The 16121-nt window shown below is 48.1% G+C and overlaps 1 protein-coding gene across 2 annotated transcripts in view; it reads right to left on the bottom strand.

Annotated features, from left to right (window-relative positions):
• GATAD2A (GATA zinc finger domain containing 2A) overlaps positions 1 to 5989 on the bottom strand; it is a 103462-nt gene extending 97473 nt beyond the window's left edge. The window contains exon 1 of one of the 2 annotated variants that reach the window (XM_054578937.1): positions 5871 to 5989. The gene's annotated coding sequence lies outside the window, so the exon portion shown is untranslated. The remainder of the gene's footprint in view (positions 1 to 5870) is intronic. The other variant, XM_054578935.1, reaches the window with a different exon arrangement.
• Between the last annotated feature and the right edge of the window lie 10132 nt (positions 5990 to 16121).

Below are 16121 nucleotides of genomic sequence, written 5' to 3'. Positions count from 1 at the left end.
GAAAATGCTCCTGGCCATGACCATCCCAGACTCTCTCTCTAGTTACTCCAAAATTACAGCCACAGCCCTAACTGGTGTGGCTCAGTGGGTTGGGCATCATCCTTCAAACCAAAAGGCTGCCAGTTCGATTCCCAGTTAGGGCTGGGTTGGGGGCATGTAAGAGGCAACCAATCCATGTCTCTCATTCACATCAATGTTTCTGTCCCTCTCTTTCTCCCTTCTGTCCCCTGTGTAAAAATAAATAATTTTTTTTTTAATTAGAGCCACAGTCATCCTGGATCAACTAGTGCCAAGAGCCAACAATCAACTAGGAAAATGCCATAATTTCTACCTCCTTATAGGAGGAGGAAACAGAAGCAAGGAGCCCAATGAGAACATGCAGAAGGGCAAGCAGGTGTCATTTCTAAACCTCCCAGAAACTCCACCCCACGGCCCCCAAATCCAAGGATATTCTCAAAGAAGCCCTACAATATTCTTTCATTCACTCGTTTACTTGTCTGTGACTGGGAAGTAAGCCCGTTGAGGGCCTAAAGCATCTGTCCTCATTGCTAGGCCCCGGGCACCCAGGATTATATGCCTGGCACATGGTAGGCACACAAACATTGATGAATTATTTGCTGGCATCGGGAATTACATGAGCCAAAAAACTTAAGACTTTCTATTTTTCAATCCAATTTAAGTTGCACAAAATAAAAAGACAAAAACAAAACAAAAACAAAAAACAAAACAAAAAAGAAACCCAACCCTACCTTATAGCTACACAGGAAAACCTGTGGTACATAAAGCCTTGACTTGAGAGCAAACATCCCTTATAGGCCAGTTTGGAGGAATAAATTTGTATTAAACAAAGGAGGTTGGGCTACAGAGAGGGTAAAGCCAAACTTAATACCAGAAAATAAAAATAACACCATCCTGCCCTGACTGGTGTGGCTCAGTTGGTTGGGTGTTGTCCTGCAAACTGAAAGGTTTCCAGTTCAATTCCCTGGTCAGGGCACATACCAGGTTCAATCCCCAGATGGGGCATGTGCGAGACGTAACCAATGGATGTTTCTCTTCCTTTCTCCCTTCCTTCCCCTCCCTCTAAAAATAAATAAAATATTTTTTAAAAAAATAAAATAAAAATAACACCATCTAGCCCTGGTCAGATTGCTCAGCTGCTTGGAGCATCGTCCTGACCCACCAGAGTTGTGGATTCGATCCTTGGTCAGAGCACATACAAGAATCGACAAATGAATGCATAAATAAGTGGAACAACAAACTGATGTTTCTTTCTTTCTCTCTCTCTCAAGTCAATAAATACAAATTTAAAAATAATAAAACCATTCATTTGGATAGAATAGCTCAATACAGTAGTTATTTCCCAGTTCCAAAAGAGGTCAGCTTCTTTCTTATCACCAAGATCCCACAGGGATTTAATGCCCCCTGTGCTGTCTCCAGCAGGAAGGAAACCCTGACTTCCCTAGCTATTTCAGTTATATAAATCAACAGTTTATTGTCCAGAGAAACCAGGCAGTATGGGGACCCACATGCCTTTTAGAGCTGCCCACCAACGGATAACCATGTTACATTACATCTAATAAATGTACCTAGATCAATATCATTTCTAATTATCTAAGGGTTTTTATTGCTGTAAAGATCTTTCAATTCAAAAAAAAAAAAAAGTTTAAAAAACTTCCTGTTAGATAAAAGAGACTTCATGGTGGCGCCACTATCCACCAGAATGAAGTCTGTGGTACACAAGAGACACAGCATAATTTCAAAAGAGATAGTGATTCCTTTAAAGTTGTTCACCTTACTTTTTATATATTAAAAATAATATACTTTGCTCCTTTCTCATATAATGGAATAACTGTCCTTAAAAGAATTAAGAGAAATTCAAGATTGGTGGATATTTCTTGGCCCCAATAGTAATAGTAAAGTCACTTTGTGTTTGTGTGTGTGTTTGTGAGAGAGAGACAGAGACAGAGACAGAAACACGAAGGGAGGGAGTGGAGATATTTCAAGGGGAGAAGAAAACTCTTCAAACTCAGGAGCAGGCCAACGGAGCCTAGCTCAAATTTTCACACATTATTTCCCCCTGGGTTTTAGCTATCACAGGTAAGTGCCATCTATGGAAAGGGCTGGGCCCAACTCACAGCCATGATTAGCTTTCACTAATTGCTAAGAAAGAATCCTCTCAAAAAAGCAGCTGTCCTGCCCACCCCAGCTCTCACCCCCATCCCCAGAGGCAGAGTTAGCATTTCCACAGCTCTCTCTATCGTGGGAGCTCAAGGTGAATTTTGATCTCCTCATGGGCACTAAGCCACACACTGGCCCTCTCAATGTACTATTATTGTGTCACATCAAATGCCTTTGTACATCGCTTTCCCAGTCTTTTGTCCCCAAATCTGATCCTTTACCCTAAAAGAACAGTTCTTATTTCAAGATTCTAATGTATAAGAGACCACTCACCAAGTAACTACTACACATCACTCACTCAAGCAGTCCCAAAATATGGATATGATCCTTTAGGTTTATGGTTCTCTTACTATTTTCTTCCCACAATTCTTCTAAGTTCATTATAATCTTCTATCTTGCCTACGGTCTAATTACAGTTATACATCTCCCTACTTGCCCTTAACTCACAAATTATCCCATTTTACAGAGGGAGAAGGCAAGGCCAAGGCAAACACAAATGTCTCCCACACAGCAAACCCACCTCACATCTGCTACCTGAACACAAAATTTCTATGAGACTCAGGAGGCCAGTGGGCTTTACAAGAGATATACCAAGTTTCTTTCTCTGGGCATATTTAGCCTTGGCAGAATGTCAAGGACTTCCTGGCCTGGGAGTGTAGTACAGAACCCTAATCTCCCGAGCACAACCAACCTTTATTGCACACCAACCATGTGCTAGGCACTGTGGCACTGTGCTGGCCGCCTCCCATTCATTATCTCAGATTCATTCATTTATACCATTCATATGTCTAGGAAGCACTTCCCATCTGTAAGCATCTTTACACACTTTCACAGAGACGTGACCCCTCAAATATTTAATAACATGCCTATTTTATGCCATAACTTGTCCAAGGCCACACAACTAGAGAGGAGAGACCCAGATCTCAATCACTTCCTTCTGACCTCAAAGTTCCCCCTTCCCTTTCTAACACCCTACCTTACTCGTCCTGTGGGTTTCATTAAAAATAATAAATATGTGCCAGCATTTCTCTGCCCTGTCTCAGGACACACTAAACCCTGAACTTCCCATCATCCTTCCTCTCCCCTTCAGGGCAGTGCCTGGAGCTGACCAGGAAGAGGCAGTGTAAGAGCAACCAGGTCTGTGGCAGTTTCTTGCCTGGACTTGACTATCTCAGGAGCAGAGGGCCCAGGAAACTCTCCAAGCACTTCTCTACAGAAGAAAATAGCTCGAGTTGAAACTTGTGTCCACATGGTCCACCGACAGATTTAGAACTCAAATTATAGCCTCGGCAGGAGTCTTCACAAAGAACTCAAATTAAGCAAGACCCAGATGGAAACGAACAGGAGAGAGACAAGCTTAAGTCAAACTGTAAAGTGACCTGCAGTTCTAGCAGAGTCAGAGGAAGAACTCATTGAAATACTAAACCAAACAGGAGTTCAGCCTATATTTCAAAACTCCACTTCAGGAACGTTCTCTCCATGTTTTTGGTCTGAAACTTGCGCATGGACACAAAGTGGTTACAAGTTACTCAGGTTTCAAACTGAGTTCATTCCTGTCCTTTGGACCATCTCTCAATGCCAGCATTCATCTACTTGGGCTCCAGAGAGCTCTGTGTTTGGCAAAGCAGATAAAATTAGCTACTGGAGTGAACTTGGAATCTAGGGTGGGCCATTAAAAAAGGTACCCATGAGATTTGTAAAAGCCATATAAAAACTTCTTTTGGCCAGGCTGAAGTCACCTAAAAGTTAGAGAAATGAAGTCAAAACCCCTGTCCCTTCTCTCCCTTCCTCCCTCCCACCCTTCCTGGATCTAAGGTGACCCATTTCCTGTTTCTTGCCCTGCCTTGCCTTTCAAACCAGAGTGGCCCATAAACTGAGGAGTCTCTAGAGATCAAGGGGTAAATCAGAAGGCCCAGGGGGAGAAAATGCAGCAGAAAGATATGAAGGAACATTTTTATTCCCCACCCCCTTTTGCGGGGGGGGGGGGGGGCGGTGAGTAGGCATGGGACAGGAAGTGGATCGGTCCCATAGCTTGACAGTGTGATAATGGGCAAACAATGTTCCAGCCCTTTCCCTCCTGCCTCTATACGGGCCTGACAACACAGTAGGAACCCCATGGCTCAAAAGCTGAGTAACCAAGGTGGTCATCTGACAACAGCTCTTGCTCCCCCAAATCTAGCAAGTCTTAAAAGATAAGAGAAAACTGTTTTGTTTTGGTTTGGGGGGGTTGGGTTTTTTCCCCCCTCTCAGTTTCCCAATATCCTTTCTGGCTACAAAAATCTCTCAGGTCCCTGAGGCTGAGGAAAAGTTGGGAGAAGACTCCCCCCATATTCGGCAAGAAAGAAGACTGAAGGGAAGGCACATTTTTCCTTCTAGAATGAAGGGAAGTGGGTCCCACAAACAGAAACAAAGGAATCTTGAAGTTCCGAGGAGAAACAAGGGGAAATTCTCCCCCCCTAGAGAATCAAGAGGAGAAAGAGACATTAAAAATAAAAGTAAAAAAATAATTTTTTTTTTAAAAGAGAATCAGGAGGAAAACCTCAGGAAAGGGGACATGTCCTCAGGCAAGAGGAAGAGGAACCCCTCAGAATGCAAAGGGACCTCTCAAAGAAGTGGTTAAATCTACGATGTCTTCCATCAGAAGAGGGGATATCTTAGAAAAGTGCAGGCATACTTCAGAGTCGTGAGGAGCAGCAGGAGTGAGACATCTCATATTAAGGGGAGAACCTCTGGAGAAGCCAAGGACCCCTCCAAACATTGCAGCATCCATAGATTAGTGGAGAACCCAAAAGTAATGAAAATATTTTGGAAAAGTGAGCAATTTTTTCTCAGAAAACTAAGGATCCAGTCAAATATATGGCACATCAGAGTAACCGGAGACCTCTCAGGTGAGTGGAGTCACTTATCACAAGCAGGGGATCCCAATAAAAGTGGGGACAGCTCAGAAAAGTAGGAAGCACCTACAAGAAAGATTCTGACTGAAGCAGGCACACCTCTGATTAGTTGAGAGATACTTGGTAGAAGGGGGAGGTCACCCAAACAAGTGGGGCAAAAAAGTAGGGAGCACATCTCAGAAAAGTAGGGGGAAAGGGAACCTATGAAAAATGGGAGACACTTTAAAAAAGCAAGGACAAAAAGTGAACACATCAGGAAAGTAGGACAACAGCTCAGAGAAGCTGGAATCTCCTCAGAGAATGTTGGGGGGGGGGGTCCCTGGAGAAGCGGGGAGGTCTCCTCAGAGAGGTGGAGGTCCCCCAGGGAAGTGAGGGGGAAGATCCCCTAGAAGCAGGAGGGTCCCCTAGAAAAAGAAGTGTCTCCTGGGAGAAGCTGGATTCTTCAGGGAAGCGGAGAATCCCTAAGGTGACAGAGGGGCCCAGACAAGTAGGGAGTGGCCCTCAGAGAGACGAGGTCGCTCAAAAAAGTGGAGGGTCCATCAGAGAAGGCAGCTGCCAGAGAGGCGGGAGACCACAGTGGGGTCTCTCACTGAGGTGGGGTTCTTCAGAAAAAAAGGGATTCCTCAGAGAAGCGGGGGTCCCCCTCAGAAGTGGGGGCCTCCGTCACAGAAACGGGTCCCCGCAGACAAGGGGGTCCACGCACTGGAGGCGGTCCCCTCAGAGAAGCGGAAGCCCCAGAGAAGCCCGGGGCACCGGAAGCCGGGGACCCGCCACCAGCGGCTCTGGCCCCTCACTCACCGAAGTTGCTCGGCGCCTCCACGGGCAGCTGCAGGGTCCCGGGCGGCCTCGGACGGCGGGGTCGGGTTCGGTCCGTTCGGATCCCGCCGCGGCAGTTTCCTCCGGTGGCGCCCGCGGTGGCGGTGGCGACAGGACGACGGACGGCAGACCGACAGACTCTGCGGGCGGCGCGAGGCGCGCTCGGGCGACGGGGGTGCGCGTGCGCGCGCCGGGGCGCTGACCTCGGGCGGGAGGAGCCGCCGCGCCGCACTCGGAGCCGCGGCTCGGTCTCGCCGCTCCGTCTCACACTGAAATTGCCCGCTTCCCAGCCCGGCTTCCCCGGTTGCTAGGCAGATTTCGCCTCGCACACTTCCGGGTTGAGGCGCGTCTTGCCGAGTGGCGGCGCCGCAGGCCAATGAGGTCCGGGCGGGGCTTTTTGGGGTGCACGCCCCACAGTGGGCGTGTTAAGCCGCAAGACGGACAGCAAGAGGCGGCCAATGAGCGCCCCGGCCGGCTCGCCCCCGGGATTGCGCCGGCGGCCTGGGCGGGCCTGAGGAGGTGGAACAGAGTGACTGACAGTTGGTCTGCCAATGGTAGAGTGGAGCGGACCTCAGGGCCAGTCAGGGCCGTGAGGGGGTGGGGCCTAGGCTTAGGGGCGGGCACACCGCGAGAGGCGGGGCCTGGGAGACGCGTCAATCCTTGGCCAGCACGCTCGGACCCTGGAAGGCGGTTCGACTGGGCCGCCGGGCGACGGACAACTGGCTGGGCAGGGGGTTCCCCGCAGTGCTCAGCAGGGGCGCCCCACCCACAATGCACCGGAGGCAGCCTAGGCCGGGAGGGCGTGGAGCGGGTACGCCGGGTGGTGGGCGGGGTCGCGTAAGACGCGCTCTGAGAAGACTGAGCGAGGTGTGGCCCCTCCTTGTTCTCCAGGGTATTCATTGCTTCTGTTCCTTTATGACTAGTGTTGTGGGTGCAACCCTGTTCTGAGGAGAGTTTTGAGGATCCTTGCCTCTGGCTCCGGTTCTAAGAAAATCTTCGGGATTCTTTACCTGGCCCCAGTTCAGAGGAGAATCTTCAGGAATCTTGCTTTCTGACCCCTCTTCTGAAGAGAATGTTGGAAGCTCTTGCCCTGCCCGTTTTTCTCAGAATTGCCAGAATAAGACTGATATTTCGGATTCGGAACCCCAGCTCTCTTTTCTTAGAAAATGAAAGAGGGCTCGGTCTCCTGCTCCCTTTACTAAGAAGTATTTGGAGAATTCAGGGCTCCAAATTCACTGCCTTTCCCGAGCAGTATTTGGGGAATGTACTCTGCCTCTTGTGAGCATTACTGGGGGCACTGGCTCTCTTCCTTGTCTGAGGAGCAATTGAAGCTTTGTGCCCCTGACTTTCCTATCTGAAGATAACTTGGGAAATTCCGACTTTGTGTGTTCCTCCCCCAACCATAGGAGAAATTCCGAACCTCAGACACCCCTCCTCAACAGAAAGGAATTGCAGGAAATCCATGACCCCCCACTCCTTTTGCTAAAGAAAGGCCAGGAAGTTGTGCTCCCTGAACTTTCTCTAAGCAGTATTAGTGTTGCAGGAAAGATAACATTTTTCTTAGAAATTGTGACCGTTCAACTCCTCTTCCCTAGAAAATTGTGGGGTGTTATACTTCTTTTTGGGAAAGCTATGCATTTAGCCCTTTTCCCTTGTTACGAGGGAAATTTTTGCTGTGCAACTGTCTACTCTTTCCTAATCGTCAAATCTGTGGCCTTTTCTGATTCTGTTCCATCTCCCAGTTTCCTTCTCTCCTGGGTACGTCCCTTCCAAGAAACATTTTTGCTTTCCACCCACTTCCAGACAAAACTAATCAACCACTTAAACTCTGCTGTAGTAGGTACCATATCCTACCAGGTGTTAGAGGCCTTTACTTCTGGTTAGTCTGAACTCCTTGTCTGATTTTCCCCCAAAGAACCCAGCTTTGCCCTAAATAGGGAATCAAATGTCCATTGATTCAAAGGGGTGAAGAAGGCAGCAATGAAACAGACCTACAATACTGTGAGGATTTAGTATGTCAAACTTTTATCCTCCCCCCCCCCACTTTTGTGCACAAAAGTGTGCAAGATGCTGAGATACCTGAATTATAAGACAGAACTTGTGAGCCAAGATGAACACAACGAAGGAAAATACGCAAGGCAGAATGTTACACTACAGAGATACCAAGAAAATGTTGTAGGAATGTAGAGAAGGAAGTGATTAAATGAGATAATGGATGTGAAAGTGCCTTGTAAACCACGAAGCAATGTACTAGGGTGGAAAGGATTATTGTTATTGTTACAAGTGGGCTGACATTCCTGTAAGAAAAGTAAAGAATAAAATCTGAGAGTCTCAGGGATATGAGGTTGGCAGGGAGCCCTATGGGGCCTGACTCCCTGAATAAGCTGAGCCTGGACCTAAGTGGCAAGGCTGACAGAGTCCTTGGCTAGGGAATGAAGCCCCTAGAAACATGAAGGCAATGTGTTCCCTGAGCACCTTGTTTGCGCCTCTGGTGTACACCACATTCTTCAAGTGTCTGAAATAGCCTGAATTGACAAACACATGGCTGTTGGTGCCTGGCAAAAGGGGTCAAACCCACAGCTGCCACTCTTTAGGTAGGCCAGTTACTTTCCTCAGCCATGTAAGAAATGAGAACACCGGTCTCTAAATGGTACAATGAGGATTGTGAGGTCAAATTGCCTTACACCATGACTGGTGCACAGAAGACCTCAGGAGCTTTTCATTTCATTCCAGTCGCCATCCAGAATGCTTTCTGAGAAGGGGAATCCAGCCTTATTCATTTAAGTAATCCCTCAGTGCTTTTATAGTTATTGAATTGAACTGGAATCAAAGAGCAGCTCATTGTCCAACCCCTTAATTTTATACATGAGAAACTGAGAGGCCCAGAGAGCAATGTGACTTATTCATATCCCACTGCTACTTTATGGCTGGATCCTAAGCTTGCATTACCTTAATCTCACTTTGGGCCTATGTGCAGAAAAGGGGAAAAGGGGGACCTGTGCCCTTGAGTCCTTGTGCAAAGCAGAGCCTTGCTGAGAACCTAAAACTCCCTGCACCTTGTCTTTCTCTTAGGCAAGCTGTGGGAAGATTGTGGATACAGGTCTAATAGAGTCTCCAAACTCAAGAGCAAAGTGCAAGTGGGGGCTCTAACCCAGATCAAGACCATTTAAATTGACTTTGTCAAAGGGAGCTTGCAAATGAACCGAGGTTATTTCAGGGCTAGCCTGTGTAATTTCCAGACTGAACCCTGGAAATGTCAGGACCTATAATGACATCTTGCCTTTTTATTTTAGGAATGCACAGAAAGAATTTCTTTGATTCTCTGGAAAAAGGCATTGCCTAGAGACAGAGATGTTGGATTAAGGCATGCCCATGAAATCTGGAATCCTAAACATAGGCGAGAGTCCCATTTGCTGGGAAATTGTATGCCCAAAGAATCCAAGGCAAATGGGGATTTGTCAGAGGGAGTGAAATGCCCCACCAAAATGGATAACATGAGCACACCTTCTGACATAAAAAAAACATGACCCATACCAAGGATGGGCTTTCCTTTCCACAGTGGTAGCAGTGATTGCATCTTTCTGCTTCAAGGTGTGTCCCTTCATGGGTCTGAGAAATCATGTGGGCAAACTGGCTAAGTGACATTCACAACCAAATAGGGAAATGGGAACTGAACCAGGTGACTACACAGGCAGGAAGGAAGGCAGGGCCTCAATGGTAGAAAAATGAGGGCCTGATGGGTGCCAGCCTGTAGAGCCCTCCTGTTGGTGGTGCAGTCTTGGACAAGGAAAAACGGTCACTGATAACAAAAAATGATAGCTAATACCAGTGGGAAGGATACTAAACATAAAAGTTAGAGCTCTCCAGTGTCACTCAACAGCGGCAGTTCAAGGGCACAAAGCAAAGTACCCCCTCCATCATTGCTTCCTAAGATTCTTGGACTACATAATTCATTTGGATTTGCCAAACACTTTTAGGTTCACATATATGAATTGCTGATCTACTGAAACCTGCATCCTTCTGCAGGAAATGGCCTTGGTTCTCCCAGGGACAGGATGATTAAAAAGTCAGTATTTCTATGTTGAGGCCTCCAGGCTCCCTGCCTTTGCCTGCACCCAGCCTGGGCCAGGCTTGTCTTTCCTACAGCTGCTCAGGCTTTGACCCATCTGCTCACCAAAGCTCTTGTCCTCTTTATGAGAACTTTCTCCTGGATTGCTGCTAAAGCATATGCATGAGAGCTGGGAGAGAGAGACTTTCCCCCAGATATATATAAACTATAGAATTCTGTTTGGTCAGCACAGATTTTTTCCTTTTTCTCCCCTGGGGGCAGGCATGAGGCTGCCACTGGGTGGGTGGTAGGGAGAGAGCTGAGAGGGTAGCCTGTAATGAAAGAAAATAGATAGTGCCCTCATTAAATTTGTTATTTTGGGGTTTACTCATTCATTGCTATAGTTGGTATCTGAGGGTTCCATATCCTCAGATTCAACCAACTGCAGATCAAAAATAATTTCTTTTAAAGTTACATTGTTGCCCTGGCTGGCGTGTGTCAGTAGATTGAGCTCCTACCGAAAGGTCACTGGTTCTATTCCCAGTCAAGGCAGATGCCTGGGTTGTGGACCAGGGTCCTGGTTGGGGAGAGGCAACTGATCGATGTATCTCTGGCACACTGATGTTTCTCTCCCTCTCTTTCTTTCTCCCTTCCCCTCTCCCTAAAAAGTAAATAAATTAAATAAATACATACATAATTAATAAATACATTGTTGCCAGCTGAACTTGTACATAGTTTTTTCTTGTCATTATTCCCTAAACAATACAGTATAACAACTATTTACATAGCATTTACGTTGTATTAGGTTATAAGTAATCTAGAGATGATTTAAAGTATATTGGAGGATGTGCCTGATTTAAAGTATATGGGAGGATATACATAGATTGTATGTAATACTAATCCATTTTATTTATGGGACTTGAGGATTCCTGGATTTTGGTATCCATGGGGGCCCTGGAACAAATCCCCTGTGATGCTGAGGGTCGACTGTATATTAATGGATTCCACAAATATTCAACGGGTCCCTAACAAGGACCAGGCACCGTGGGGGAAAGCAGTGGGCCAAGGTGTCAGGGAGGAGGCATCTCTCTCAGGACCCCTGTCCCCTTGCCCAGCTGCTATCACCAGTCTCTCTCTTGCATATCCCTCCAGAGAAGTTCTATTCCACACACAGAGGTCCACTTTGATTTTGTACACACCCAGAGGCACAGTGTGCATGCTCAGATTTTAAATGGCAAGCAAGTGTTCTGATGGGGGAATCCTTCTCACCATGGAAGCGGGCACCCTCAGTCGGTGACTCAGGACTGTTCTTTGGAATTTCTTTTCAATCTCTAGAATGTTCCTGAGAACAGAGCACCTTCAGCCCCGCATTATGGTCCGCCCCTGCCTTGGGGCCTTCCAAAAAGGACAAAGGTCCTAAGATTCTTGGGTCAGGAGTATTTCTACACGTCAAGGGTTATGAAAGGCCATCAATCATCTTTTACGCACCTCTAGAGACTAACTGACCTTCTTACTAGTGCAGGAGTCACCAGGACCCTCTGGTCCAGAAGCCTTTGCTCAGGTGATACTGACAGCCAGAAGGTTGCTGCTTGAGGGCAGATGGGACCTGTGGCAGGAGGCTCAGTGCAAGGGCTCAGGTTCCCCATTGGAGCTGTCACTCATGGCTACTCAGAGGCCTGAGGTCACATCCCGGATGCCAGAATAAGAAACTTGAGTGGGGAGGGACGGGCTAATGAAGTCAACAAGGTGATTTCAACTACTAATGACCATGAGGAAGAGTAACCTCACAGTGTAACAGTGTGACACTCTGACAGGGAGACCTCCAGCCAGGGCAGAAGTTGGAGGCTTGTGAACAGGTAGATTTGAGGAGAGACCTGAATTATCACAAGGACTCAGCCTGGGGACGAGCCTTCCAGGCAGAAGAGACAGCAGGCACCACAGTCCTGAGGTGGCAGTGAGCAAGGGGCCAACTGACATAGAGACCTGGGAAGAGGTGGGATTTTATTCCGAGGGGAAGAAGAAGTAAACATGCTGCAAAGTGCTGTGACCTCTGTTTCCCCTGTGAAAGTGCTTGTTTGGACTCAGTAATCTTCCATCTCTTCCTTTATTCAAAGATATCCTTGAGCCCCTAGGGTGGCCAGGGTGGCCATATTTAGCAAATGAAAACATAGGGTACCCAGTTAGATGTGAAATACTCCTTTAATATAAGTATATCTCAGAGTGATAGAGCATCTTCCATGTGCTGGGCCCCTGCTAGGTTTGAATACTCCATTTCACAGGACCTCACCACAGCCTCATGCCTTTGAAGGAACTGGTCAAACATGAAGGTTAGAGTCTAGTGTGGCTTGGGAGAGAGAGAAAAACCAGCTTCAAAAATCCACTTTGGCCCCACATTGTGACTGCGAACTGGTGATTCCTTTGGGTGCCCCCGACTCTTGTTAGATTTTCCCACTGCATTGATCAAAATGCCTCTGGCATCTCACACATCACAGATGGGTGTCATGTTGTGTGGACATGGAGTTAGAGTTAGGTTCTGGCCCCTTTCATGTGACTTAAGAAAAGGATAGGAGTATGTTCCACATTCACCCCCTCTTCTGCCATCCTCACTGGCTCTGAGCACCAGATAAGGTATAAAGGTTGGAAGATTCTGGAGAGAGGTGATGTGGCTATGGGCCACTGGTCCTGTCATAGGGGCTAAACCAACATGGCCATGGGCTCTGTCTTTGTGCAAAGCCTACCCTGGCCCTGCATTCCACAGACAAGGCACGTGGTAGTACCCACAACCAGGCCAAACCTTGGTGTGGCCTGGGCCATTCCAGGACACAGCCAGGGAGTGTCAAATGATCCCTGAAAAATAATCTCTTTAAGTCAAGGTTTTGAGCCTGAGGAGAACTGGATACCGAGACAGAAACAGATTCTGTGAAAGAGGGATTTGGGTGTGGCCCAGCTGGGACTTCCCTCTGTCCTGGCCAGAGGACAGAGGAACTTCCTGGAGGCAGGAAAAACTTCCTCTGGAGATGCAGTCCCCTTTCCGGAGGAGGAGGTGGCTCAGGAAACAGTGTGGTGGCCACTGCACTGGGGGTTAAGGGCACTCAGATTGGGGATCTATCTATCGGGCCAAGTTGAGCCACTGCCCTATCCAGTGCCAGGAGTGCCCTCGCCATTGGGCACCTGCTATTGAATTCCATGTTATAGGTGAGGTCAGTGACCCCATCTTTGTCATTGTCACCATATGACCCATGCCCCTGCTGCCATTCAGTCCTACACATTGCTGGCAGCGCCAGCCCCAGATGCTTGGCCTTGAAGTAGTGATCACAGCATTCATCAGCCCCCCATCTTGGTGGCCATGTAGCAGATGTTTGAAACATTGCCTGGCTCTGGCTGGCCTGGCCAAAGGAGGTTTCCCCTCGGTCCTGTCACAGCATCCCCGACATGCCTCTTGGTTGTCCCTGCTACAGTGTGCTACTCCCCTCTCACAGGTGAGACCGTGCTGACTCGTATTTGAGGCCCATTGTTGGGCTCCTGGTAGAAGTTCCACTCCCTGAAGGCAAGGACTTTGTCTGATATGTTTTCTGCTGTATCCCTAGCCGCCCATAGGTGCCTGATAAATATTTGGTGAGTAAACGAGGAAATGGCGGAGCCCTGACACCTGGAGAACCCTGGAAACCTGCATCTCCCACCCTCAAAGTTGCAGGTAGGAAAATGAGAGGCCCTGAAGTGCCAGTCATTGTACATGCCTGCAGATGCAGATCTGCACACTGGGGTCTGGCGGTGTCCTGCTCTCCCTCTCTGGTGGGGACATTGCCCGGGCCGCCTCCGCCCCCTGGTGGCCGAGTATGGAACGGCCAGGTTGCCGACAGCAACTGGTGAAACAGGCAGGTGAAGACAGAATGGGAGATGTACTTCCGGTTCACGATAACACTTCTGAGCAGTTTTGTATTTTAACCCTTTAGGGAGAGTTTGTGCTCAGAACTCTGTAGTCGCAGGACTTCTTCAGGGCCACACAGACACTTGATCTGGACAGAGCGCACCTAGTTGCTGATGGAGTCTGAACACATTGCATAGACACTAAGTACAAGAATAGGGGTTAGAAATGACACTTAGAACAAAGCTAACAGACACTGACAAAGTGACCCATCTCCAGAGAGCTGTGTTTCAGAGAGATTTTCAGCATACAGAACAGGGATGGGGCAAATGGGCACTGATCTCACAAAATAAGAATGTCATGCTTTGTTGGTTGTTTTTAATTGATTTGAGAGAGAGAGAGAGAGAGAGAAACACTGATTTGTTGTTCCATTTATTTGTGTATTCATTTGTTGCTTTTTGTATGTGTCCTGACCCAGGATCAAACCTGCAACCTTGGTGTATCAGGATGATGCTCTAAGGAACTGAGCTACCAGGCCAGGGCTTCGAGAATGTCATTTTTTTTAAAATATATTTTTTCTTTTATAGAGAAGGGAAAGAAGGGAGAGAGGGAGAGAAACATCAGTGCATGGTTGCATCTCGCATGCCCCCTACTGGGGGCCTGGCCTGCAACCTAGGCATCTGCCCTACATTGGGAATCTAACCGGCGACCCTTTGGTTCACAGGCTGGTGCTCAACCATTGAGCTACACCAGCCAGGGCGAATGTCATGTTTTTTAAAATGACATTTGTTGTAGCAGCTGTAATGTGTTGAGAGCATCGTATTTTTCCTGAAGCATCACTGTAATAACCCCTTTAACTCTTTTCTGGTCCTTGAAAAAAGTATCACAGATATCAAAGTACTAAGAAAATCAAATTAACGTAGGAATGAATCTTTTCCTTTTCCAACTAATTGTACTGTAACCTCACCATGTGAGCATGAATTTGGGATGAAATAAATGTTTCAACTTGTCAATAATCATCTTCTCCCTCCCTGTCCCCTGGACCCCCTCTTAGGCGGTAGAGGGGGTAGGTGGGTGGGGATAGAGAGTGAGGCCTCCGTGGCCCTCAGGGTCCAACTCCTTTGTTCCAGGTGGGGTGGACACCACACCCTCTGACCCCAGCAGCACCTCTCCTACCATGTCCCATCCACAGCTCTGAGCTAACTGGGTTGTGTTGGGAGAAGAGGTTGGGTGAGATTCAAATCGAGGAAGTGATGTCAGGTGCTAAATGGACTGGACCACAGAGGCAGGACTTCCTGACTCTCCTTGAATAGCTTCCTTTGCAGGGATATGTAAACCCAAAGCTCAAAGAGGCAAAGGAATGAAATCAATACTTATCAGGGACATTTTCAATTCCCAGGCCCTCTAGAGCTCATCAGCCTCCAGGTATGAGTAAGGTCCAGGCTCCCCTGCAGGACAGTAGGGTCCTGTTGGTATTTCTGAGGGGCAGGAACCCAGCTACAGTGACTGGGTGTGCTGATGCCTGTGAGCAGCTGGGACAGATGTTCACATGGCATCTGCTGGAGCTGCCTGGAGTTGGGCTCTTCCCTTGGGCTGCCCCACAGACTCACTCACCATGTGCCAGGCTTGGGCCAGGATGTCAGTGATGCTGAGCAGCTACAGGGAAAGTGTCCCTGGCAGGGGGACAGGTGAGAGGGAGCACAGAACATTCCCAGACCATTCAAAGAGGAGGCTGGATGACATCCAGGTGGGAGACATGATTGGGGTTAGGGGAGGGGTAGGCAGAGATGGCCAGGAATGGGTAGGGTGATGAGCAGGTTTCTGAGGATTGTGGGGGGGGGGGGCGGGGCGGTGCCAAGCACCACCAATGACCCCTGTCCTGACCATTTGGTGTTCAGGCCAGCTACCCTAGCCACCCACTGGCCTCTATGAGGCACACTTCTGTCCTCCCCCCAGCCCCATGGCCACCACCTGTCGTCTACTTCTCAAATGTGTCCTGCAGATACTGAAGATTTCTCCAGTCAGTGTCCCTTTGTGCTGACCAATTCTGCCAGAAGGAACCTGTTTGGAATTACTAGAGAGGTTCTCAAAACTCTACGACCACAGCAGCTATTCCTCATTTCACCAATGTCTGGTGTTTTATGGAAACTTCTCTGGCAACTGCTGGTTAACTGGAAGAGGTTCTGCGTCTTCAGCCAGGCCTTCCAGGGCACTGCCCTGCTGCCCCTACCTGAGCCCAACTGCTCTGCCTGCCTTAGCCACAACAAGCAGATTTTTTGGCATGTGGGACCCACCTGTCTGGCTCCTTCTCATCATCCCC

This window comes from Pteronotus mesoamericanus, unplaced genomic scaffold (genome assembly GCF_021234165.1).
Source record: "Pteronotus mesoamericanus isolate MK-2021 breed Mesoamerican mustached bat unplaced genomic scaffold, CSHL_Meso_final contig_502, whole genome shotgun sequence".
NCBI lineage: Eukaryota > Metazoa > Chordata > Mammalia > Chiroptera > Mormoopidae > Pteronotus > Pteronotus mesoamericanus.
This window is presented reverse-complemented; position numbering and strand designations above follow the sequence as displayed.